Here is a 26,643-nt window from a genome sequence, read left to right on the forward strand (position 1 = left end):
ATTGCAGCGCACGTTTTCCAGGCTGCCATCCTTTTTTTGCTCGGCTATCAAAGCCGTCCGGCTGACTTTTAGCAACCTATCAAGTCCGTCTGACGTAGGCGCGATGAGCAAATCAGTAGATAGCTCTTCTAACTTTCCCGCGTCGGGCGTTTCCTCTCCAGTATCTGGCGCCTTTAACGTTACAGACTCAAGTTTATTCAGTTCGGGCGTGCTCTGAATATCAGCTTGCTGCGCCTCTGACCCTTTTTCGTTGTTTGATAACGTCGGCCCCGCAACTACCGCCTTTGCAGCGAGCTCCCGAACCTTCGATCTGGTTAAGGCCTGAACACTAGCTTCACCAAACAAAAGCCCCTTCTCGCGCAGGAGGTGATCGGACCTGTTTGAAAATAGGTACGGGTACTGGGGTGGCAGCATAGATGACACTGCCGCCTCCGTCTCAAGCGCTCCGAAAGGTCCTTCAATAAGCACTTTTGCTACCGGCAGACACACGCTATGAGCTTCCGCGGCTTGCTTGATCCATGCGCACTCGCCCGTGAACATATGGGGTTCTACATAAGACGGGTGAACTACATCCATCGTAGCTGCGGAATCGCGAAGCACTCGGCACTCTTTCCCGTTCACGAGGAGGTCTCGCATGTAAGGCTCGAGAAGCTTCATGTTCTCGTCAGTGCTGCCTATTGAAAAAAACACAACTTTTGGTGTTGTTTCCGGACACTGCGCCGAAAAGTGACCCGGCTTCTGGCACGTATAACAAACGCGCGCTCGCCTCATCTCGAACCGCTTTCTGCGTTTGGCTGCCGCCGTCTCTTTACGTTTGGTCGGACTGCTTTCACTCGCATCCTCACTACGCGTGTCCCCCTTTAATCTCATGGGCGTGAATTTCGGCCTCTCAAACTTCGAGCCAAATTCACCCTTTTGACCGTCCTTAGCTCCGCGAGCCCGACGCGTCACAAACTCCTCGGCTAGCTCAGCGGCTTTAGCCACCGTACAAACGTCTGGCCTATCCAAGACCCAGTATCGCACGTTCTCCGGTAACCGACTATAAAACTGTTCTAGCCCGAAGCACTGCAGAACTTTATCGTGGTCACCAAACGCTTTCTCTTCTTTGAGCCACTCCTGCATGTTCGACATAAGCCTATACGCAAACTCTGTATATGACTCACTTTTGCCTTTCTCATTTTCCCGAAACTTCCGACGGAACGCCTCCGCAGACAGCCGGTACTTTTTTAGAAGACTCGATTTCACTGTGTCGAAATCCTCTGCCTCCTCTCTATCCAAGCGAGCGACTACGTCGGCCGCCTCGCCGGGTAACAAAGTGAGCAAGCGCTGTGGCCACGTTTCCCGAGAGAACCCCTGCTTCTCGCACGTTCGCTCAAAGTTAACCAGGAACAAACCAATGTCCTCTCCAAGCTTAAACGGCCGCATCAGGTCAGTCATTTTGAACAATACTCGTTCTCCTGCACCGTGTGCCTGACTTCCATTACGAGCGCGTTCCATCTCTACCTCAAGACGCTTCATTTCCAAAGCGTGTTGACGGTCACGCTCTTCTTTTTCTTTCTGCTCTTTAAGTTCGCGCTCCTGTTTCTCTTTTTGCTCTTTAAGTTCGCGCTCCTGTTTCTCTTTTTGCTCTTTAAGTTCGCGCTCCTGTTTCTCTTTTTGCTCTTTAAGTTCGCGCTCCTGTCTTTTTGACCTCTCCTCAATAGTCTCAAGGCATTCCGACAGCTCGTCATCCTCAGCCTCTAACTCAAGAATAGCCTTTAGCAGTTCTGGTTTTCTGAGTTTGTCCGAGACATCCAGACCCAACTCTCTTGCAAGCTCCAACAATTTCGGTTTGCGCAACGACTTCAAATCCATGGCTGCTCTGAATGCAGCTTTCCCTACTGCCTAATATTGTCTTGCCGCACACTAACCCGGCAGCAACGACAACCACAATTACCAGCTCTGTTTCTGACACTAACAAAAGCCTGGCAAAGCTCAGAAGAAGAAAGTCCCGCACTCACCAAACCTCGCAGGCAGGAATTCCGCGCAGTCGTTCCGCTGCAGGCAACCAGTCGTCACACAGGGCTCGTTGCACTGCTCCCGGATCGTTGTTGAGCTGTTCAGCATACAGTCAACTGCATCTCTTCGCTGCTGGCCTCCGTTGTCGCGATCTCACCGCTGGCAGACAGTTGTTTGAAGTCGTAGGCGATCTCACCGCTGCCAACCAGATGTTTGGATCGCGACACTGGCGCGATCGGTTGGGAGGAACTCGGCGCTGACGCCCGTGGTTGTACCTGGGTCGCAAGCCCCAAGGGTAGCGTTGGCCTGGCGGCCTGGGGTACAACTGGAAGCATCCGAAGGTCCCGGCAAAGCATGAGTCGACTGGTAACAACAAAACAACTTGTTTATTTTAACATCGCAAAGAGTTGGCGGTCAGGTTGACCGAAGTAGAGAGACGGGAGAGCACTTCACTCAACAGAAGAAATCGGAGCCCTCCTTTTGGCGTCCGGGGCAGCTGTTTTTATACTCTCGCAGTTGAGGGCAAGAAGGAACCCCTCAAAAGACGAGCACGTGAATGTACAATGGGCTAATGGTGACGCACACTGTCGTAGCGATGCCGTAGCACCATGTCGAGCACGATCTCGTAGCACCCTGTCGTAGCGCTGCCGTAGCACCATGTCGAGCACGATCTCGTAGCACCCTGTTGTAGCGCTGCCGTAGCACCATGTCGAGCACGATCTCGTAGCACCCTGTTGTAGCGCTGCCGGTCGGGCACAATGACTGTAATGAGAGGATGATCCCTGCTTTCGCTTCGCCTGGTTCAGGCACAATGACTGGAATGCGAGGGTGATCCTTTGCGGTCGCATCGCCGCAGTCGCGCCTGCAAACACCTGGCGATGAGCGTTGCGGCGACGACGATCGGGCCAAAAATGTCTGCCGCCCCGCCGCAGTCGCGCCGGCAAAACCACGTGTCGCAGGCGAATCGCAACATCATTTAGCGCATTCGGATCATCTGATACCTAATATTTTCCCAAAATATTGGTCTCCTCTAAAAACTTTTTCAGAGCAAGAAGCGCTCTTTTTTGAAGGCCCGCAGTTGGCCATGGGCCAAGTATTTTTTTAGAGTGAATGGTCTTCTGTCTAATATCAACAAATTTGCTTGCAGTACCCTTCTTTGTCCTGGAATCAGTTCAAAAGAAAACAATCCGTTTCATGTACGGCCTTTCCTGACTGGAACTTCTTAATCTAATCTAACCTTGTCGGACTAGGTCTCCAATATCTGTCCAAGCGGCGCGACCGTGAATGCCTTAAATTGTTGCATAATCTCATTAACACCCCACGCTACTCATTAACGAACAACTATCTGTCTCCCACTAAATTAAGACCTACTGGGAATAGCCACAAACTGAACCTTGCACCATTTTCACCACGTACTAATCTATCTAAATAGCTTCTTTCCTTGTTCAATTAAAAAAAACTTAACTTACTACCAGCTGAAACCAAGTCGTTGCCTTTAGAGAAATTTTCATATAAGTTAAGTCATTCATGCTTTGTTTATTATTACCTGTTGTATCTTTCATTTTGAAACAATCATGATGTCTACGGTGTTAAAGTTGATTTGTGCAGAAAAATGTTTTGATGTTACACTGAATGTGCAAAGCCACTCCTGCGATAGCCAAATTGGGCTGCTGTATGCGTAAATAAATAATGGTCAACATGTCAACCATTAAACATTCCTGAAAGCCGACGAGTACAACCGTATCATCTCTTCGAGTAATACTTTATGACAAATAAAGATGAAATAAGGTCAACAGCGTCCTCCCTGAACAAAACAGGAATTATGGCTCATCATTCTTACGCTTGCAAGCGACGCAATGTCGTCGGCGTTACACCAGTCGACAGTTAATCTTGACGCATCGCCGCGAAGTCACGCAAGCTGAAAATGTTATCATACTAGCACGCCTTCGAATGCCTGCTACACATGTTTCCCAGATATTACAGCAACAAACACTGTGCAGAGAAATGCGGACTCCTACACGATAGCAGACAATTACTCTCCCTCCTCCATCCCTCGCGCAAATCGCATCGATCAATTACGCAGTGTGAGCACAAGCTTGCACGTAAAAAAGGAAGGCATCTTTCTTCTTTTTTTTTTTTGTCGGCATTACTCACGCAAACATCCATCTTCGTCCAGCTGTGCCATCATTTAGAGCAAGTATACACAAGAGCTGCAAAGGAAAACAGCGGAGGGAGAGCTGAAAGGAGCGCCGACAAATCCCGCGCGCCAGTCAGCAAGCGAAAACCGTGCCTCCCGTCAAAGGCGTGCTGATTATGGAAGCGACGCGAATCGTTTCGCGCGCACACACCAAACCACAGCGCGCGTGATTTCTCGGAAGCACAAAGCTCGACAGAATACGCGGAAAGCGCAGCTCGACGTAACGTCGAAGTGAGGCAGCCGAGGGGGGCCAGACGGTGGAGCGAAGGAAGAGCTGCGCGCGGGGGCGAGCGAGTGCGTGGAATGGCGCACTCTGCGTGCGCTTGCGACCGAATGCTCGCGCGCGCAGGCCTCGCTGCGTCCGTAGCTGCGACCGAATGCACCGCGCCGACCCCTGGCCGCCCCCAGCGAGGGGCCCAGGCAACCAAACCGCGGGTTGAAACGACAGCGCGGCGCTTACAACACAGAAGCAGGCACCGCACTGCCGCGAGAACAACGCGTTGTTGTTGCAGCAGCAGCGGTGGGAGAGGAACGAGGAAGGAGAAGGCAAAGGGCGAACTCGGCGTTGTGTAATTGCAGGATCGGCCTGTTCGCACTAATTACCGCTAATGAAGAAATAATTAAAGCGAGCGCGCGACCCCTGCGAGCCGGCTGAACAACAAGCGATCGCGAGAGGGGGAAGGGGCGGAGTTGCGGAGGGGGACGCGGCTTTTACCGCCTGCAGGCCAGTCGATACCAGCGCACCGGCCGCGTTGTTTGCCGCGTGTGCTGCCCGCGGGCGCGGCTTGCAGCGGCAGCAGCCCGCGGGACGCCGGGTGCAGCGGACGCCGAGGAGAGGCGCTCTCGTTACCGAGCGCGCACATAAAGCGAGACATCAGAAGGAAGAAGAAGCATGTGCTTGCTGCGGCAAGGCTAGGGAAACTATGGAGCATGTTTTATTATAATGTGGGGACACAGTGGTCGATTTAGGCACCACTGGCCTCCTTGAAGGCCTCGGGTTCAGCGGGAGCAGTGGAAAAGTAAACATGTCCGCAAAGGGGATTAGTGAGAGGCGACCGGAGGATTGGTGCAAGAAAAGTAGGGACACGACAAAAAGCGTAGCCGTACAAAAGCACAGTTCGCAATAGGGGATCAGAAAATTTGGTTGTGGGAGTTCATAGTGTTTTTCTTTTCTTGTTTTAGCTAGGAGGTTAGGCAGTATAGGGTGGCGCAACCCACCACCCCGTTCCAAAGGGGACGCTCATAACATCCATCCATCCGATAGGGGTTGGAAAAGGAACCAAGCAGACCGAGGGAAGCCGGATCGCACTGGTCAGAAATGCTGCTACGAGTGGCTGCAAGCACGCGGAAAAAAATTAAAAAGAAAAAAGAAACAAAAGATTGACATGCCACTTACGACAGCGCTTATCTCCACAAAACCGCTTTCAGAGGGGTTGCTCTCTATAAGCGCACCGAGGCAACAGCTGCACGAATTTGCATCTTAAAACGTTGCATCGTGAGGCACGGCGAAAACTTTGCATAATTTTCGAATAATAGAGCATGGGTTGAAATCGACCCCACGATCAGGTTTCGGAAGAATGCAAGGAAGGGCGAGTGAGAATGCAATCATAAAGAGCGTTAACTGCAGGCGCAAAGAATGCTGAAGCACTCAGCTTGAGATATTGAATTGGGTTGTTCGTTACTGCGCCCAAAAACAGCGCGTTTGCATGCTAATGCCTGCAGGCGCGGAGTTAGCGGATCGTATGTTCACACAATATTAAGCAGTGCGGCGTACAGAAACATAACTTGAAGCTGGGACAGTTTGATCGTGATTATTCTAGCACGGGCACCATGCCAAACAATGAAAGACGAAGTGAAAGAGCGCACTGCTGGCACTGCCCGCATCCATTTCACACGTTCTCGCGCTTTCTAGTCTTCAAGCTGCACTCGTAGAACAATGTTAAAGTTTAGAAGGTCAGGAAACACCGTCTATTGCAGAGCGGAGCGCGAATAGCAAACGAACGTATACATGCCACATGTCTGGCGTCAACTGAAGCGCAATAGGGGTGCGAAACAGAATGAACTGTGGAGGCCATCCCAGGATGATGCCAATATGTACATATAAAGACAAGGAAACATGGAACAACAGAACGCAAGAAAACAGAAAAGAAAGAAAAATGAAAGGAAAAGAAAACCCACCAGTCGGTCCGGTGCCGCCAGGGTGCTGTGTAGTGTGTGAGATGTGTTAAACAGATGTTAAGCGATGAAGGTCAAGCTAAATCGGTATGCTATATTTATGCGATACTAGAATTAAACACCAATCTCATCGTTAACGGAGTCGTCGCTGGCCTGAGAAAAAAAGGAATCCGCAAAAAGGCTCATCTTTCTATGATAACTTCGCTCTAAACAATGCTTAGCCCTGTCACGCCTTTCATGGTTATATAGTGTTTGTGATACTGTGCCCATTTTCTCATTATATTTCGCAGTTACTACTTCGTCCTGCACTGCAATGACATACCGAAGGCTCCTGCTGCGTTACTGGGGTTATCGTGTCTGCGAATATTTCGATGATACTATTAAATTATTATCTGTTTATTTATTCATTAATTAATTCCCGAAAAAACGTGCCTGGTCAGGCCTTACGACGTCTTAAGCAGCAAAATGCGCTTTGACTTCATGGCTCGTAATCAATTGATAAAAGCAGGCCTCGCAAGCAGAGCCATTTCGAGAAGAAACAAAGAAATGCGCCGGTCCTGTCGCTTGTGTTCTTCTTCTTGAGTGCTGGTCTTCTGCGCCTTGCCTTTACTACTTCAACCATCTAGTGAGTCGCCCGCCAGGCAACGGTGGCGCAGTGCAACGGTGACGCAATGGTTAGGGCGCTGGGCTACGGAGCGGTAGGTAGCAGTGGAGGTGGGGCTGAGGAACGAATCCTCACCTTGGGCATTTCTTCAAAATGCCTGAGCATTTCTATGCCTACCCACAGAGGAAGCCCGCCCGCCCGCCACGAAAGACGATCGCTTTCAAGACAGGGCCCCGCAGCAGCGAGCGACTTCACCTACGTGCTGCCTCTCGCTTCAGCGCGAACCAATCGGCGAGAACAGGGGCCCGCGCGGCCGCGCCTTACGCAGCGGCCACCGCACTACGATTGATTACGGTTGATAATTACTCGACTAGGATGTATACAAGGCGCTAAAGACCGATAACGGCTTATAATGACGGAACGCTATCAGCGCACCTAGCACCGCCACCTGCAATAGTTTGCTTGCGTCAATTCACCTTACGCCGCCGTCCACAGCAGTTCGTATCGCCACAGCGGTGTCGTTTATACCGGTCGGATCAAGTTTCACATAGCGTTGATGGCTGCGTGGATATGAGCAAGTGGTACAATAATTACGCATACTGCGACAGCTGGCACGGCTTTGTGATGACGGCACAATGAGCCAAGTGATGCTCTCGCATTGAAACCGGCCAACCAGTCTGAGGCCAGCGGGTCTTCCCGTAAACAGCGCGCTCGCCACCGCATAGAGATGCGCCTGCGTTTCACTGACGAAGACGTCACGAGAAGCAGTCCCGGAGGACACAAATCAAGAACGTGCCAAGCCAGAGAGTGAAGCAAGCAAGGGAGCCTAACATGAATATTCAGCACCGTCCTCAGTGCCGCTCTTGAAGCGCCGAGATTTGAAGGCCAGATGTGCGCGAATGCCAATCCCAAAACGCCGGGGCGTCATCCCGAACCACTACGCATCCGCCGGGTCTCCTATGGTATTTGATCTCATTACTTTAGTGCAATACCTGAGTTAGAGCACGCGTGTGAGTCTGAGCGTGTGCGCATGCAGGCGTGCGTACGCGCGGCCTGAAATTATTAGCGCGGAACGAACAAAGAACACTTCGTCGCTCAGCTGCCAACCAAGGATAAACTACAGCTAGCGTTAACTGCCGATCTAAACTACAGAAAACGTATGTTGCAACAGGACTGCTTGTTGGCCTATAGTTGGTGCTTGCTAAAAAACATCTCTTCCACAGAACGTATGCTAGTGCCCTTTGGGTCTGACTTCATGTGTTTATAGAAATGTACATTGAAGAATAAATTATGCCTGATCTACGACGACCAACGACTCAGCAGCATCATGCAAACTCCGCTTGTTATCGTCTTTCGTAATCCTCTCTCGCGTTTACGTTAATCATTTCTCTCTGGCAATCAAGCCATACCACGTGACATAGGAACTCCGGCTGTGTCCGAGGCTCTGAATGTGAGCGGGCGGAAAGTTCAGGGTGGTTACGCCGACGCTCGTTGCGTTACGCTGGTTACAATGCATCGCTGGTTACAATTTATTACCCCTGAGAACAGAGAGCTTCTGAGCTTCTAGAGACCGAGCCGCGAAAAAAACAAAGGTTCTGCCGGAAATAGGTGTCAGTCCCAGCGAAAACAGACGCCCGCTACGGCAAATACATTATATTTTCCGCAATATAGCCCACGAATTATACCGGTATAAATATTGAAATTTAGCGTGGTGTGGAATATCTAGGGTGCGCACCATACGTAAACCCGGCTGCGCCTGCAACCTACCACTTGTGAAATCAGAAAGCGACATCGACTGTACACTGGTAAAACTAACTTAGCGAGGCCCACTGCGTAGTGGTTGCGGAATATCTCCAAGAAAGGAAAAAGAAAGAAATTCTACTGCACTGCGTCCCTGCGGAAAATACTAAGAATGGGGACTATAGTCTGGAATATACGGTATATGCGACGCATCCCACTTGCTCGTCTCTTAACGTCGCTCTTTGTCTATAAAATGAAAATCTTAGCTCCAACTGTTAATGGTTTGAATCTTCTTGTTGACTTTCCTGTTGGTCGTCTTGTTTTAATTTAAAAGCTCTGAAGATCACGTCCATCTATTAACAAATCTAAGTAGACGGCTGGCAACTGGTGATCCAAATGCAATTGTAGACGGAAAGCGCCCGGAAAATGCTCGTATATTTGGCTACTGCATGGATATTTTCTTATCGCGACCTCCCTCTGCAATTATACGCACATTTTTGTTGTCTTTCGTAATCTCCTTCCCTCCCCCAGCTCCCTTTCCAGCCCCAAACGACGTACCATTTGGCAACACCAGTCAAGAGCCAAAACGCGCAACCCCCCATCGCGGAAGGGAACCAAACTGCGCCTTTTACTTTCCCCTCCCTGCCCCGTGTTGTTTATTTCTTCTTACGATTAAACGGCTCCGAAACTCTAAGGGTAATGGAATGGTGCGAAGCGAAGTGGCATGGCGCCTTCACAAAGACGTCGGACGCTTCATTAGTCGGAGACGCAGTGTATATGCATGTAACCGCACAAACTGTCGGCGCCCTGTTTGCTATGTAAATCCGCGGCGTTTCGAACCACGCCTTTCTTCCAAATGTGCGCCGCTGAATCTAATATCGTCAATGTCGCCATCATCGTCATCGCCATCAGCAACAGCATCAGCGATGCGCAGGCATTCGCTCCAGATGGAGTGCGGGGGAGCGGAAGCAACGGCGCTCAGCCAAACGAGCGGAAGGCGCTCGGGCGGCTCTGGTTACAGCGAGAGTGGCGTTCGAACGCGCCCGCGGAAAAAAAAAAAAAAAAAAAATAAGAACGCCAAGCGATCTGGTGTCGTATACAGGATGGTGCTCAAAAGGAGAATTTCGGTTGAGTACTTTAGGGGAACAACCTGCCGGCTCCATAATCAAAAGCCGTGAATATTTCCGACCAAGAGAAAAGGAATTCAGCAAGGGTGATGTGCGCAAATGGGAAATCACTCAGGAAAAGAAAGAAAGAAGGAAAGAAACTCTGAAAAGCGTCTATACTCCTTATGAAGAGAGGGAAAAAATTAATGGGCCCGTGACATATAAGCACTAAGCCAAAATGCCGGATTAACCGGCTTTCCAAAAATACATATGGGACACAGTGGCAAATCTGTGAATAACAAAACTAACTTTTTATTGGGCGAACTTGCGCCCACAAAAGCAAGTTACACTCGAAGCACAGCAATAGCGGCGAACACGGTCGGCGATCGTCGAAATCTGATCTGCCGGTCAAGTGCGTCGGCTTTTGTACATCAGTCATCGAAGGTTCCAGAGTAATCGCTGGTGGCCGCGTGTCTTCCAGAATGTTCTACACCATTCGCTTCGCGCATACATGAAATCAGATTACACAACGTTCGGCGACAACAGACAGCGGGTAGAACCATCGATAACATTCCAGACACTTCCGATACATGCAGGCGCGTCCCGGGCTGAGCGATGACATTTGTTAGACGGTGAAAAGCGCTCAGCCGAGAAAGGTGAACAAGTCCACGTGTCAATATTAGTGTATGTGCTACATACACTGTACAATCCACTCATACAAAGGTCCATGTAAATGAGTGTGTGATGATGTGGATCGCGTGGCGGTGACGCGAGGAAGAGGAGACGCGTGGCCACGACAGCGAGAGTGGCGTGCGGCTCGAGTGAATCGAGCATGGAAGGACTCCGTTTCATTTGTGAACGAAAAAAGGATGTTTAGAAGAACCCTTCCAAAAGCTTGGTTTGAGTTTGACTCTTCCTGTATATTTTTTTTCTTTTGGGCCTACCGCACTGGGCTACAGCCACAGGTACGTCTGTGAAACCCTCTGCCATCTTTCTTCGTGAGACAAAAATAACTGAATGCTAGAATTCTTTTAAATTATTTTTACGCTTCCCACATTCTTTACGTAATATTTAGATAACTGATTATTCATATCTGCAATAGTATAGACACCTTAAATCGCACCTGCAAGATACTTACTTCATTTAACCCAAACTTATTAAAATAAACTGATAACAGTCCCTTCACCGCCCCATTCATGACCGATCCCCCGAGTGGGTTGTGCCATTTCAGTAGGGAACAAGAACAAGGCTCGGACGGCAGCTCGCTGAGCGGCGGTTCGAGTCCCGACCTTCTACAACTGGGCGTCCTCCGGCCATGCGGACCTGGTGAGGCCGATGCCCCGCTCTACGCTTGCTGCTCGCCCGACGACCTGCTGATAGCGGCCTGGTGCCGTATTCGATCTGTGGGCCTAGTGGCCAGCGGTGTCCGCGGCATTGGGACCAAGGAGGCACCCGCCTGCGGACCAGGTGATCCGATGTGCCCGCAGCTTGCGGCAACAGTGGCTGGTTAGCCAGTGACCTGCACTGCAGCGGCCTGCTGTTCTAGCTGCCGGCCTGCTGTACAATTCCACTCCTGCTGCTACGTCACGGTCCGGTACAAGCCACCTGGGGAGGTGCTGCCTCGCGGAACGGCCACGACGACAACCGCCACGGCAACGACGACGACACACCGGCGAGTAGGACGTTCGATGTCTGCTTAGGCGCGTTAGCAATTGCAGACATTACAAACTACTGCGGTTGTCATTGGTCTGTTCTTTGTCGAGCGCGTAAATTACCGTGTCTGTGTTGTTCGTACAAAGCATCTGACTGCCGTGTCAGTTCTTAAGGATCCTGGGTCAACATTATCTATCTTATCACAAAGTGTTTCGTTGATATCGGTGCTCTTCTCGTTATCTTTTTTTTTCACTGTCGCCTTAAATGTTAAATGGTAGCACTGTTACACACAAACGTTTTTGTTCGCGCTCGTAGTTTGGAATCTATACGTACACTTCGCCATGTTGCGTTCGATTCTTCACTGTTACGTTCTAACCCATTATGTGGACACATTATGTGAACATTATGTGGACAGTGGTATAGAAATATACGTAGACAATTTGGAAGCCGCTTCAGCATCAAGTCTATGAACGACAGTCTTCCTGTGTGAGTTGGGGTGATTGAAGGGTGTATGAACTGTATTATTTATTGTTAGAGCCTTGCTGAGGCATCTACGTTTGGTCGACGTCGACTACAGATTGCATCGGATTCCAAATTTTTGTCGTCAGCTATTATCATAACCGTCATCATCGTCACCATCACAATCATCACAATAATCGCAATCACCTTCTTTACTAACATCATCATCATCATCATCATCATCATCATCATCATCATCCCAGCAATAATATACCTATTGGTCCCAGTTGCACATAAGCCAGTCGCCCATTCCCAGTTGCACACAACCAGTAACCCCAAGGGCACATACGCTGTGCCACATGCATGCCCGCAGTCTCATGGGCACACACCATGTGCCACATAACCAGTAACCACAGTAGCGCACATTTAGACTTATATCGTTCGGCCCGGCACGCGAAAGAGGCTAGAAACATACATACCCGGTATGGGAAAGTGGCGGCAGTAATTCACCAAAGAATACATTGTATATAAAAAACATACAGTTCATGAAATTGGGGTTAGCTGGCACCATATATACGCGCCAACGACTCATTTTCATTATGTCAGTAAACAAACCAAAACTCAATAGAACCCATCTCACGACGACTTTACACGGTAGTGGATTTGGCATTGAGTCAGTTTAGCGACACAACGTATTTCGCATGGTCTCCGAAATGCATGGCGTGCCGGTGAGTGCGAACGCACAGAAACGCGTCTTGCGGGAACCGGGCTCCTCTCTCGCGCTTCTTTCTGGACAGGCTGCACCATCTAGTGGCGCCGCCGCGACGTCCGAGCGTGGCCTCCGAGAAGAGAAGCGTGGCGCGCCGGTGCCTGCGAACGCTGAGAATTGTTGCTTGCCGCACATCCTGGGGCACATACTCAGTGACCCAAGTTGGCCAGAGGTTCATTGAAGTGCGGCACAAGCCCAGTGCATTCATGGCGCAACTCGGTAAAGCCTTGGCTTGGAAAACCTTAATAGAAAAGCGGCCCATATCCCGTGCATGTGTGCCGCTGGCTGCTCATGCATCGGGTTGCTGTCCTCGAGGAACACTTGTGACGTGGGTTCGACTTGGCTCAGCATAGATTTAAGGGATCTTCTTCGTCATTGTGGTGCGGCACACTCCCACTGGTGCACACCTAGTTACCCAAGTTGGCGTCAAAGACGTTCATTGAAGAGCGGAACACGCCTGCTGCCACATACCCAGCGACGCATGTTGGCATCACAGAGGTTCATTGGTGACCAGCACAGACCGCATGGCACACGCCCAGTGCTCCAAGTCGGCGTCAAAAAGTTTCACTGAATAGCACTGCCTACTGTTGTAATCGCACCGCTGGTACGAGTTGTTGGGAACTCGGCGCTGACGCCCGTTGTTGCACCTGGGTCGCAAGCCCCAAGGGTAGCGTTGGCCTGGCGGCCTGGGGTACAACTGGAAGCATCCGAAGGTCCCGGCAAAGCATGAGTCGACTGGTAACAACAAAACAACTTGTTTATTCTAACATCGCAAAGAGTTGGCGGTCAGGTTGACCGAAGTAGAGAGACGGGAGTGCACTTTACTCAACAGAAGAAATCGGAGCCCTCTTTTGGCGTCCGGGGGCAGCTGCTTTTATACTCTCGCAATTGAGGGCAAGAAGGAACCCCTCCATAGACGAGCACGTGACGGTGCCGCTCGGGCACAAAGGGATAAGGTGGCGCAGCGTCGTGTCGGCGCCACTCGGACCCCCCTTGCTTCACAGTTGTTGGGAGCTCCTCTCCCCGGCTGCCGCGCTTCGACAAGCGTGGGCACAATGGGAAGAGAAGGAGGAGCAGCCGTCGTGTCGGCGCCGCTCGGACCCCCTTGCTTCACAGTTGTTGGGAGCTCCTCTCCCCGGCTGCCGCGCTTCGACAAGCAAGGGCACCAATATGCACATACACTCACACACGCACATGAAGACACGTGGCATCGGAACATGCCTGGACGCGCTTGGCAGGGAGGCGTAGCGGCGGCGCCGAACGGGCCAAAATGTCTGCCGCTTTGAACGAAGCCCTGGCGTCTGTTGTATCCTCGCCGGCTTTACCGCGCGTCGTAGGCGAAACGTAACACTACCCAGTCCGGCATATTTAGTGACCCACGTCGGCGTTGGAGGCATTCGTTGAAGAGCGGCACATATATGCACATTGCCACATGCTCAGCGACTCTAGTTGGTCCGACGGTTAGTCTCGGATCCTGTTCCCTTAGCCCATTCGTTACCCATTCGACCGTGCTACCCAGTGACACAGGAAGGCGGGTAGAGGGTTAGATACGTGCAACCGTGCGTATATACCTAGCCCCTGGAAAGTGCGTGACCAACCGTAAGAACGCGACCGAATTAAAACACGAGAATATCAACGTTCTCAAATTTTTCTCCAGGTTCATCGGTTCATCAGTTTGTGCGCCTCTCTGCCTCTGCCTCAGTGCATGTGTACTGCTTTGTTGTATCACTGCCCGGAACACTAATCCGAGAACATAATACTAGATCGCGCGGGAACATTGCCGTTCTACCAACATTAGTTGACTGCAAGCATGCGCATCTTGCCCTTACCCTTTACCTCTTTTTGTGCGCCCGTGACACATTACAATATAACGCTACCAAAGTCATAAACCCGGGAACGCAATTTCAAAGTCCGGCTATCTCGGTACTCGCGCCAAATGTGCAGCCAGTCATCGCCGGCGCTTCTCATTATGCACCCCGCGCTCACTGCATTCGATTTCCCGAACGATGTACAAAGACACTCGTACGGAACACAGAAACAAACCAACAGACGACACCAGTCCACGCCCCGCCATTCTCATCGGCGAGAGCTGCGAACAAACACGGAATCACAAACGGACGCCGCGCGATTCACTCGCACTTCAAGCACGCAACGTCACTTCGGGGAAAACCGCTCGGAGAAAACGCCGAGGGAAACAACTAAGCAAGGCGGCTATGCAGATTCTTAGCAGGGCTTAAGTTCGGCGCGCAGTTATAGCTCGGCCTTTCCCTTACTTCCATTCTCACTCGACTCGCCTCTGCTAACAGCGCGCACGCAACTATGCTTATCGCCTTCTCTGTTCTTTCTCGACGTCTGGCAAATAGCAGAAGACACACAGTCTTAAAGACGGAGAGAAATAAATAAATAAACGCTCACAACGCATCTTTTTCTCAGTCAATCTGTGTGTCTTTCTTCCTGCATCCCCAACTTCCCTTTCCAAATCGAGTTCCCCCTCTTCTAATGTTTTTTTTTCTCTCTTTCTTTTCTGTCCGGGCCCGGTTACGCCTGGAATATCGAGTATCCCTAATCGCCGCACATCGTTCCCGACAGCGTATCAAGGCGCAAACGGAGCCATCGTGGCAGCAGTCGCCGGCGCAGAAGTAATGGAATGATGGCAAAACGAGCCATTTGCGTCTCTCCCTTCCACCATCTTTCACTGCACGCGGAGGGAACGCCGGTCACAAGCCAGCGGTGCCTCTGACCGCCGTGCTTCGCTTCTGCCGCTCTTTCCTTTCTGTTTCATTTTTCAAATGTGCCTGGGAGCGCAGACACGTTCAAAATTTTTCTTCCTTCCTCAAATAAGATTCCCTAGACCACATTAAAAACGAAACGTCATTTTATTGACGCTCTTTTTTAACGATGTCTGCCATCTCTTATCTCCGTGAGTCAGGGCAACTTATAGATAGATAGATAGATAGATAGATAGATAGATAGATAGATAGATAGATAGATAGATAGATAGATAGATAGATAGATAGATAGATAGATAGATAGATAGATAGATAGATAGATAGATAGATAGATAGATAGATAAAGAAAGAAAGAAAGAAAGAAAGATGTGTATGCACTTTTTACTAAAGCCTGCACTAACTTGACGGCTATATCTGACTCCGGCTATAATTCTGCCAAAGCATTTGCACGTACGTAACTAGGGTGTTCGCGAACTGATAGTGCCTTTGTCACTCTGAATGGACACGAGGAAACGGTACGTTACGTCGCCAACGATGACAGAGTGCTGCTGAGCGGAAACGTGCAGCCGCTGCCAGGCGTCGTGTCCCGGTGAGGGCATCCATATAACCGGCAAATGACGCGTCCACGCACATCTAGCATCTGGCATGTATAGGGGAATTTGGCAGGTGTCGTTTCTCACGTCGCCGGCCCAACTCGCACAGCACTGTAACGTGTGGAAACGTACAGTATACACTACAACATACGCACAACGTAAGCATAAGTAGCACGTCAGGCGATCAGCCACGCTAACACATTCATCGTATCGTTAATTAAAGTGTGTATTTCTCTCATCATTATGATAAATTAAGGATAAGTACGTAAATACAAAACAGATCTCACCATAGTGACGAAACAACGCTATTAAATGTAATCATCATTCGAGCTGCCTCAAATATAAATATATTTGCACATTCATAATTTAAGTAGACAAGCTCCTATTCTGATATTCCTCCTATTCTCCTAGCTCCTATTCAAGTGGACGCGCTCGGCCCCCACTCCGCGGCGTCGATGACATTCAAGAGTTCTGAGCCTTCCTGCAACTCTCGTCTTGGATGTTTTGGCAAGAGCGTTAGCGAGAGAAAGGAGCTTTTTTTGACAGACAGCGATTAAAGGACAAACTACACGTACGCTTGCCGACGCGATGTCGCTCGCGCCCACGCAGCTGACGCACGAGCAGATGGTGCAGGACAGATCGTAGGCGTCAGAGCAGAGCGCGAGCTCAGATACATTTTCCGTGCAAATATCGGTGCTCTGGCTGCCTTCCAAAAATACGTAACGATATCTACGAAGGTGAAAATAGTGAGCCAAGTGTACGCGCGCTGGCGCGTGTCTTGTAGATTCAAACCGCCATTACTCGCCAGGCGCGGCAAACGCTAGGCGTGTGGGTGCGAGCTATCGCGGGCCGCCACGCGTACGTGTAGTGTGGCCTTAAGGGTTTACATTATTATAATGATGGATTGCTCCGTAACAAGTTGCTGTGTCGCCATTACGCTATTAAAGCACAGGCAGTTGATAGCTTCATAATGAATCCTAGCCGATAACTATGTTTTTAATTTCATTTGCTTGGATTGACTAGCAAGCGGCTACAACTGGGTAACATTGACAGCGCCGGTTGCGGGACCCTGTGACAGGGCTTCTGTAATATATTTGCCGCTCTGAAGCTCCAGAGAGCGAGAAACTCCGATTCTGTGAAGCTGCGGAGTATTTCGGCAACGAAAGTCGCAGAGAAGGCCCGGTATATGCCCGGCTTGCCAAGGCTAGTGCTGGATTTCCTCCAACTCCGCCAGAAACGCGTTCGGCTACTTTCGAGACAGGTTGTGCGTCAACGGTGGAGCTCATCTCACGCACCACAAACGTCAGACAAACAACACCGCTAGCGAAATCGTCTTGTACCGACGCCTTTCCTAAGCGGCCTCGGCGAGAATTAACCGACAGGGTGTGCTCGACCGAGTTTGGCGCATCTTCCCGTCTAACACGACTCGAAGGACCCAAGTCTCTTCGGCTCGCTAATTCGCGGCTCGCCACGTTTTATCCCTTTCCGGCGTCTCCTAAACGCAGCGTCATCGTGCGAGCTTCGTCGCGTGCTGCACGGAATCGGCGGGGCGGGAATGTCGACGCTCAGCGGGACGCCTCGGGCCAACGCTTGCAGACAGCAGGAAGCAGGCAAGCCCGAGGAAGTCACGCCGGCGGCCAAGGCAAGCGTGGCGGCGCGTCTGCATGCGTGCTCGTCTCGTCGACTGACAGCGGCAGATCCGCCGCGCATGGCTGGCTCGGCGGCGGCGGCGAGGAGGCCCCAACCGCCGAGTCAGTCGGGTTACGGGCTGCGCGTGCAATGCTTCCTGCTATGGCAGCCACGGCGGCCACTCATCCAGGGAAAGCGTTTTGCAGCCGCGGAAGGTTTCGAAATGAAAGCAAGAATAGAGAACCGGCGAAGTGGCGCGGGACTGCTCCGGGGGTCCGTCGACTCGCTGCGCAGCCACGTTGGGCGCCGCGAACGGCCAGTCATCGACCGATGGCTGGCCGTCGCTATCCGGGGGACCAATTCGCTATGGTTTTTTTTTTCGCTCGTTCAGTGCTACTTGCCATTGGCTGACCGTCTTCCTTGATGGTACGTTCCGACACTACGATTGGTCCGCATCTACTGTTACGAACATCTTTGGGGTGTTTGAATCCCACCGATGGCAACGGTTGTTGTGGTCGCACCACTGGTACGACCTGTTGGGAACTCGGCGCTGACGCCCGTGGTTGTACCTGGGTCGCAAGCCCCAAGGGTAGCGTTGGCCTGGCGGCCTGGGGTACAACTGGAAGCATCCGAAGGTCCCGGCAAAGCATGAGTCGACTGGTAACAACAAAACAACTTGTTTATTTTAACATCGCAAAGAGTTGGCGGTCAGTTTGACCGAAGTAGAGAGACGGGAGTGCACTTTACTCAACAGAAGAAATCGGAGCCCCTCCTTTGGCGTCCGGGGGCAGCTGCTTTTATACTCTCGCAGTTGAGGGCAAGAAGGAACCCCTCAATAGACGAGCACGTGATTGTACAATGAGATAAGGTGACGCATACTGTCGTAGCGCCGCTGGTCGGGCACAAAGACTGGGAGGAGAAGGTAACTCCTACTCTCGTAGCGCCTTCGGTCGGGCACAATGGCTGGGAGGAGAAGGAGACTTCAACTCTCGTAGCGCCTTCGGTCGGGCACAATGGCTGGGAGGAGAAGGAGACTTCTACTCTCGTAGCGCCTTCGGTCGGGCACAATGGCTGGGAGGAGAAGGTGACTTCTACTCTCGTAGCGCCTTCGGTCGGGCACAATGGCACATACACTCACACACGCACATGAAGACACGTGGCATCGGAACATGCCTGGACGCGCTTGGCGGGGAGAGTAGCGGCGACGCCGAACGGGCCAAAATGTCTGCCGCTTTGTTGCAGTCGCGCCGGCTAAACCGCGCGTCGTAGGCGAAACGTAACAGGGGTATTAGGGTTATCATCTTGAATCTAGGCTCCGGTACCGTGAGCCAGTGCGCTGTCACACCGAATGCGCTGTAGGCGCGAATGTGCGCTCTGCGGGATATATTTGGACACTCAGAAATTAGCCAGGAACACGAAATTAGCCATGTGAGGAGAACATTGACCACTTATTCTGCCATTGTCCTCAATTTCAAACACAAAGACAATCTTTGTCCAACGCATTCAGGAAATTCGATGATCGTCCTCTGAGTGAACATACATTACTAGAGCACCGTCCCCACCGATCATCGGCTAAGAAGGCAGTGAAGGCACTTTTGTGCTTTCTCAGAACGTCTGGTTTGCGAGAGCGGCTTTACCTCAAGTACTGTCTGTACACGTATATACACCTTCTCTCTGCCTTCTCTGTCTTCCCCTTCTCCCTTCCCCCAGCGTAGTGTAGCCAACTAGACCCTTGACTGCCCTGCCTGCCTTCCTATACATCCCTGCCTTCCTATATTCCTCTCTCTCTAGCCACGAACGACGCAGCGATTTCGCGAGTGCGAAATGGATTCTCGACTTACGTATATGTGCCAATATCAACGCCTAGATGCGTCAAGCTCAGTGGCCAGAACTTGCGAAAAAGCTATACCTGAGAGCCGATAACCCACCTAGAAGTACATTAATATTGAACTTAATCGCCTCGAGGAATTCTCCCTTGTAAATGATTGACGTGAGCATGCAAAATATAAAATAATATTAGATAAAGCATTTCTACCCCCTTCTCAATAATTCCATATATAATTCTTTTTTTTTCTGGCAGTCAATATTGTCCCACCAAGTTGACTTCTGTAGTGGCACTCAAGGCACGACATCATCATGTGGCCTGTGACCTGCTGCCGTTACCATCACGGTGCCAAGCGATAGAACGGCGCCATAACTGATAGCCGACGGCTTCATCCCTAGTAATTGATTTTCAACTTTCAATATCGCCGGAACGCCAGGTTACCGGACGCTGTTGTTTCCTCGCAGAGTGTCTCAAAGCAGAGTTAAGATTTAATGTATGCGTACGCAGAGAGAGAGAGAGAGAGAGAGAGAGAGAGAGAGAGAGAGAGAGAGGAACGACAGGGAAGTTTACCAGCGGATACGTCCCTGTCTCTACTCTTTGGGTATGCTAAGCCACTGTGCGCGCAATATTTCTGCCCCCTGCTGACGTACCGGCCATGTGCAGTTCACAGAGGGCGCTACCGGTCCGCCACACCCACCGCGGTTCGCCACGACATCCCAGAGCCCCATCGCAACAGCGAGCCCCCGCGGGAGCAGGCCGACATCCCCGCGCTCACGGCGCACCTCAATCAGCAAGGAGAGAGGGGTGCGACTCGGTCCGCGTGAAACGGCTCGCTGGCGAACCCAGCGGGGCCGCCCGCCACACGCATGGCGGGGCGCCTGCCCAGCGCCTCGCTTCCTGCTCGGCGCTGGATCCACGGCTCGCGCGCTAAGTGGCACTCGCCGCAGGTTGGACACAGCAACAGGCACATGCTTCCCTGCCTGCTGCTGCAGCTGCCACTGTTTTGCTTGTCGCAACGACGTCACGCTCTCCTCCTCCCAGAGCACTCGGCGTACGCATTCTGGAGCCGTCACTTTACACACGGCGGGCACTACACGAGTGCGTCAATCGCGCGCACCACTGTGAAAACTGCAGCAGGCTCGACCGGCGGGTTCGGTCGGTGATCGCGCATGCGCGATGCGAGGTAAACCAGAAGAAAAAGACAGAAAGAAAAAGAAGTGTTGGCGTGGCGCAGACAGCTGCTAGCACGATGCGATATGCCATGTGAGGTAATGATAACGCTCCGACCCTGTCAGAAATTCACGTCTTTCACGTGTTCGAAGACGTCTTTCTCCGTGTTCTGTGGATTACGCAGACAAGCAGCAGTGTTGCACGCAAGGTAGCGTTAAAGATCAACCCAACACTATCGTATTGAACTTCGCGCTCATGAAGAAATTACACATACCGCTAATTATCGTCAATCAAAGGAAAAGCATACAAAGCTTCGCTTACATCGATTCCCACATCTAGTGCGTGGGAACTCCATATTATTATTATTATTATTATTATTATTATTATTATTATTATTATTATTATTATTATTATTATTATTATACAGTTTGCCCGCTACTGTCGTCATTCTGGTAGTAGCGTTCCTTTTTTTGAAGAGACTCCAAATGAAGCACGGTTTGTGACAGCGCTATTCTCCCCGCGATCCTTCCATGCATGCTCGCCCCTACGATTGAAGAGCGGTTATTCACCCGTCCCGTCACGGCGTTGGCTTTGGGCGTTCTCTGTCTCCTCTTTCTGCCACTCTGGGCTGTTGCGAGTAAGTACAAAGGTAAGCGCTGCAGCTCCTGCAATGCTTTTTCGGGGGGCTCACACGTAATTACAGCCTCCCAGAGGGCATGGTGGCAAGGGAGCTCCAGAGTTTACTGAAGCGGGCATTGCTGCGAGACCCACGGAGTTGTTCGGTTAGGTCTCATAGACACCTCTCCCGGTGTTCCTTTCACGTATATATTAAACACGTCCCCCCCCCCCTCCCCGACGGAACGCGCAAGGCTGCAGCAGCAGTCGAAGGAAGGAAGTCGAAGGAAGAGACAAAGAAAGCTTCTCTTTAAACGAGAGACACCTGCTCTCGAAAGAAAAGCTGCTGATACAAAGCCACGTACCAAGTGCGCCGGTGAATTAAGACAAAAATGCACGGTTTTGGTCTGCTACTGCTGCAGATGAACGCAGCGTGGTTGAAGAAGAAAAAAGAGAGAGAGAGAAAAGACAAATATACGGCGCAGAATAGATGGCGCCTGTCAAACACCCAACACGCTGGGAACAGGCGAGAAAGAGGCAGGAAAGTGGCGAACGCGGCGAAAAAAAAAAAAAAAAAAGAAAGAAAAATCCTCCTCTCCCGTGCGGCGTCAATTCGTCAAAGTGGCCGCAGTGACAGGAGCTGAATGATGGGCGGCAGGGCTTCGTGAGCAGCTCCGTTTTCCTCGAGAGGCTCGAAATATAAGACTCCGGCAGCGGCGCTGTTGTGTACGAGTGGCGCTTGCTCAGCGCTTTTCCTCAGCCTGTGCGCACGCGACCAAGAGCAACACGGCCGACGGCCTACAGCGATCGAGCCAGGCTCCAAGCACGACAGAGACAACGTCTCCACAAAACGCTGGAAACAGACACGCCGCTGCATGTGCGAGCGCAACCCACCCGCCACGGTTGGCTGCAGCGGCTACCGCTTTCCGCTGCTGAGCACGAGGTCGCAGGTTCGGTGCACGATCGTCCAGCGGAGACGAATAAACAAAGAAAGAAAGCTGGTTTAACGCGTTGTGGGCGCACGTTCACGTGCCACGGGTGACCGCGGTTAGGCCGACTGTCCCACACTGGCGCCTGCCTACTCGCGTCACTCGTAAGCCGTGCGTTGCTCCGGGGTGCCCGAGTTGAGTGAGTTGAGGACCGTCTATTGACCATAATATTTAGCGCTTCTGGGTGGTACTCATATTCTGCCGGGGACTGCGAAAATAGCGCTCAGCACGCATGTTTGCCGCCGGTATTCGCTCGCCATGGCTTTGCCATCAGCTATAGTGTCAACAAGCTCGCTGTCCCAGCGTGGGCTCCGCCGACAGATGGTGAATGGGTCGAAAGGAACCGTTCTCGCTCTAAATGCTTCGGGTCTAGAGCTCCGGTGACATGCACGGCCATGACTGCAGCTGAAACAGGAGCGGGGGGGGGGGGGGGGGGTGTCAATTCCAATTTATACACAAGCCACAGAGCGTGACGTTGCGAACATATGGCAGCGCTGCTCTTTGTTTCAATTAAAAGATAATATGACTCGCGGTTTGCAGTTTTCTGTTAGCGAAGGCTTTGGGATAGCCGGCTTTTTCGGTGACCAAATTTCGCCTTTTAACGCCTGTAAAGAAGAGCAAGAAGGTCGCAAGGTGAATTCGACGAGTTTCGCTGACACAAATTCTCAGCAACCTGCGCGCGATGACCGGTGGCGTGTCCAAGTTGCGCCTTCAGTAGTGCGGTCCGCCGCCAACCAGGCGACATTCCAGAACATTCGGGCCGGTGAATCGGAACTGTACACGACTGACAATAGATTTTGTCAACTCGCGCCACTCACAGAACTGACCAGTGGAAGCAGCACGTATTCGGGCGCCCACTAAACTTGACATCTAAAACGGAAATGCCAACTAAGAAACGATTACGCTCCAGTGAAGAGAGAAAGAAAGGCTGAAAGAAAGAGAGTATAAATTCTTATAGTCCAGATAGGAAAGTTCGGCTTGCTGTTGAATCATCACTATACGTAGGGAAAGAGCGAGGGCAGAAAGCACATAGGAGTAGACGCACACAGTGCTACACCTATAGTAATAAAGAAAGAAAGAAAGAAAGAAAGAAAGAAAGAAAGAAAGAAAGAAAGAAAGAAAGAAAGAAATACGACTGTTTCTTGGCACACACAGAGCACGCACGCGTCGTGAGTGCCTTTCAACGTCACTACCGCCCCATTTCATCCACGCCTGCTCCCATCTTGCGGCCGCCCTATATATATATATATATTTTTTTTTTTTCTCCGCACAACTTCTACGAAACAGTGCATCGAGGAGCGTAATCCATCGGAGCAATCTGTCAGTTCCAGGTAATGGTCTGCGCGAGGGAATATAAACAGGTAGGCAGGGGGGAAACACACAGACTCCAAGGACGGAGACTCACGGAAGACCTGTGAAGGAGACCCGTAGGCACCTGTATAGCCTCGACAACTCGAGCTCAACGCGAGTGGCACTTTTGAAACACTAGGCGATTCCGGCACAATTTCTTCCTTCAACTGCTCCAATCTCCTGGCTCCATGGAGTGTCGCGTTGTTCAGCCAGCCCACCTGTTCCGCGACTAGCAGCCCGGGTCGACCACAGTATGTAGCAGTGACGATACTGCAATGTCAGCTTGCTGCTTTAATTTGTTCGTTATCCCTGCGACAGCTCGACTGCAGTCATTTGATAGAAATGAGGACGGAGCTAAGCAATGGACGTGATGGCAACCATCAACGCGTCAGCACAGAGTTACACATGGATAAGATATTTAGTTAGCTTAAGTCGAATTAGAAACAGAAATCAAGTCCTCAAGATAGCGCCTTGAGGAAAAAAAATTGTGCAAGCAAAACAAACAAGGAAAGATGCACGAAAAAAATAAATAAGAAAGCAAAACATAAGGTAACGGATTTGTTGTCTTTTGTTTCTATAACAGGATTTATAAACAATTGATAAAATCTTTAGTGACACTTTAATTATAAGTGAGGAGATATGTAAGGTCACGCCCGAGGTCGCAGTAGATGATAGGCTATTGTCGAAGAGCCCGTAATTGTCGCTTGCACTTGGCCTCCGTCATCTGCCCCGCCTAGGCGGAGAGTAAATTAAACCGTTGTTCACCGCGCGGCCACTTCCTGACCTTAGAATTTGCGAACGAATATCACTGAGCAACCGTCGTAATGAATGAAATCACAGCTTCACCATCCAACACGTCGAAATATCGGTTCGAGCAAAAAATCAAAAGTGTATAGCTAGTCTTCCGGGCAGGCTTATGGGCCTTTTCATTAGTGTCAAGTGAGGTGAAGAAAGGACAACAGGCAATCTACCACACACTTGCATGCTGCGAAAATGAGCGTGTTCCCATTCGGAGAACTTGTTTTTACGCGCAAGTGAGCAACAAAAGCCACGCTGTGGCAAGCGACGTCACTGCGTAGCTTTTTTTCTTCTTCTTCTATTCTTTGTTTCGTAATACATTCGGCGCACGCATGCGAGCGCAACGCTTTTGTGGGCGCCAACAAAGAGCCTTTACTTCCCGGCCGGACGTGGCCGCCGAGGACACCCGAACGTTTTCGCAAAGCCCACGGAAAACCGCCCATTCGTCTGCATGCGGACAAGTCAAACAAGATGCACCCGAAAAGCAAGTCAAGCAATGGCGGCCCCCAATGTATAACGTTAGTGGCACGTATAGCCTTCCTCAATTAGTATTATTATTATTATTATTATTATTATTATTATTATTATTATTATTATTATTATTATTATTATTATTATTATTGTTATTGTTATTGTTATTATTATTATTGTTATTATTATTATTGTTATTATTATTATTGTTATTATTATTATTATTATTATTATTATTATTATTATTATTATTATTGTTGTTGTTGTTGTTGTTGTTGTTGTTGTTGTTGTTGTTGTTGTTGTTGTTGTTGTTGTTGTCATAAAACCGATCACAAGGAGTCACAAGTTGAAAGCGGTCTTCGTTGTTTCCCAAGCCTCTTTTCCAGCTGTCTCCAGCATCGAGCTCCGCCCGCCACGAGATCGAGCTTTCGGACGTCCGCCGGCGAGCGCTCCGGCAAGCCGCTCTCCGAAAGGGACTCGCACCGCAGGGAGAGAGCACCGATCTCTGCGCCCATCCCGAGCGGTCGCGCGCGCAGCCCAGAGGGCGCGCCGGTGGCCGCGTCGTGTTGGCGGGGTGCCATGATGGAAGTGGCAGACGTGCCCTATCTAAGGGTGTGGTCCTCGGGCCACAGGCACGCCTACTTCTTGCACTTTCGCACGATCCCCTCGTATTTCCCTTCTCTTCCTTCGCTGAACACTATCCGAGGGGCTCGAGTAGTTGCCTCTCTCGCCCTACCAAGCACCGCGTATACCGGCATCTCTCTCCGCCAGAAAAAAAAGGAAAAAAGATGGGCACGTGGACCGATGGCAATATCGGCTGCGCGCGTGGCTCGCGACCCGCGGCGATTTGTCTGCCGCACCCGCCTCTCCTCACCACCAACCGACGAGGATGAGAACGGCTATAAAACGTCGCGCGACGCTTATGACCCACTGCGCTCGCGAAAGAGAGAGAAGACGGATGGCTCTCGCCGCAAAGCGATGTTTCATGAATAATCCTAAACCGCTCCCCGACAGGAACAGCGGTTGGCAGAGAACAGCCACGAGAGGGGGGGGGGGGGGACTCACGCGCATCGGCGGGCAGTGTAGACACGCGAGAGGAGGTGCGACGCGACCGCGGATCAAGAGTCCCGTTATGGCGCTATTAATTTTTGGCCGCGCGGAGGTCTCTCGATCGCGTCCGCATCAACGGTGGGGCCCCGCTCACGGAGAAACCATTCCCGTCTGATCTGAGCCCGCTGTGTGTGGCTTCCCGCATGAACTCGACTTCTCGAACGGCTTAGGAAATGTCTCTGGGCGAACCTCCCCGGAATTCGCTGACCGCGGCTCCTGCTGTCTTGCCTAATAGCTCGCACACATGGAAGCACTCGCATAAGGAATCGGCCTATCTGCACTACTCCTACAAATGTGCTGGCTGACGGCCCTGTTATTGGCGGAACTGCGCCAAGAAACAACAAACAGTACACCTAAATATCTTCAGTGCAACAAATACACGCCTTCCAGAAGACAATCGCTTTCATAAAGCGAAGCCTGCTATGCATTCTTTCCCGGGGTTTGTCACGCCCATTGGGCCGGGTTCTCGACCAGTAAAGTGGGCCGGTCCTCGAGAGAATGCAGCGGTAAACTGGGCTGATTCCTTACTAGCGTTACTAAAGTTCCTGCGGTCTATGGGGCTTCACGATAGGCTTTAAGAAAGCTGCCCCTTACCCTTCCATATTGTACGCGGTTTGTTTGTGTTCGTCTCCCTTTCCCTCTCCTTTATCTCCCCTTTCCACT

General features: G+C 51.0%; 1 protein-coding gene across 1 annotated transcript in view; it reads right to left on the reverse strand.

The window, feature by feature from the left end:
* LOC142570628 (uncharacterized) overlaps positions 1–4,169 on the reverse strand; it is a 508,617-nt gene extending 504,448 nt beyond the window's left edge. The window contains exon 1 of the mRNA XM_075678990.1: positions 4,153–4,169. The gene's annotated coding sequence lies outside the window, so the exon portion shown is untranslated. The remainder of the gene's footprint in view (positions 1–4,152) is intronic.
* Between the last annotated feature and the right edge of the window lie 22,474 nt (positions 4,170–26,643).

The sequence above is a fragment of the Dermacentor variabilis genome, chromosome 2 (genome assembly GCF_050947875.1).
Source record: "Dermacentor variabilis isolate Ectoservices chromosome 2, ASM5094787v1, whole genome shotgun sequence".
Lineage (NCBI taxonomy): Eukaryota > Metazoa > Arthropoda > Arachnida > Ixodida > Ixodidae > Dermacentor > Dermacentor variabilis.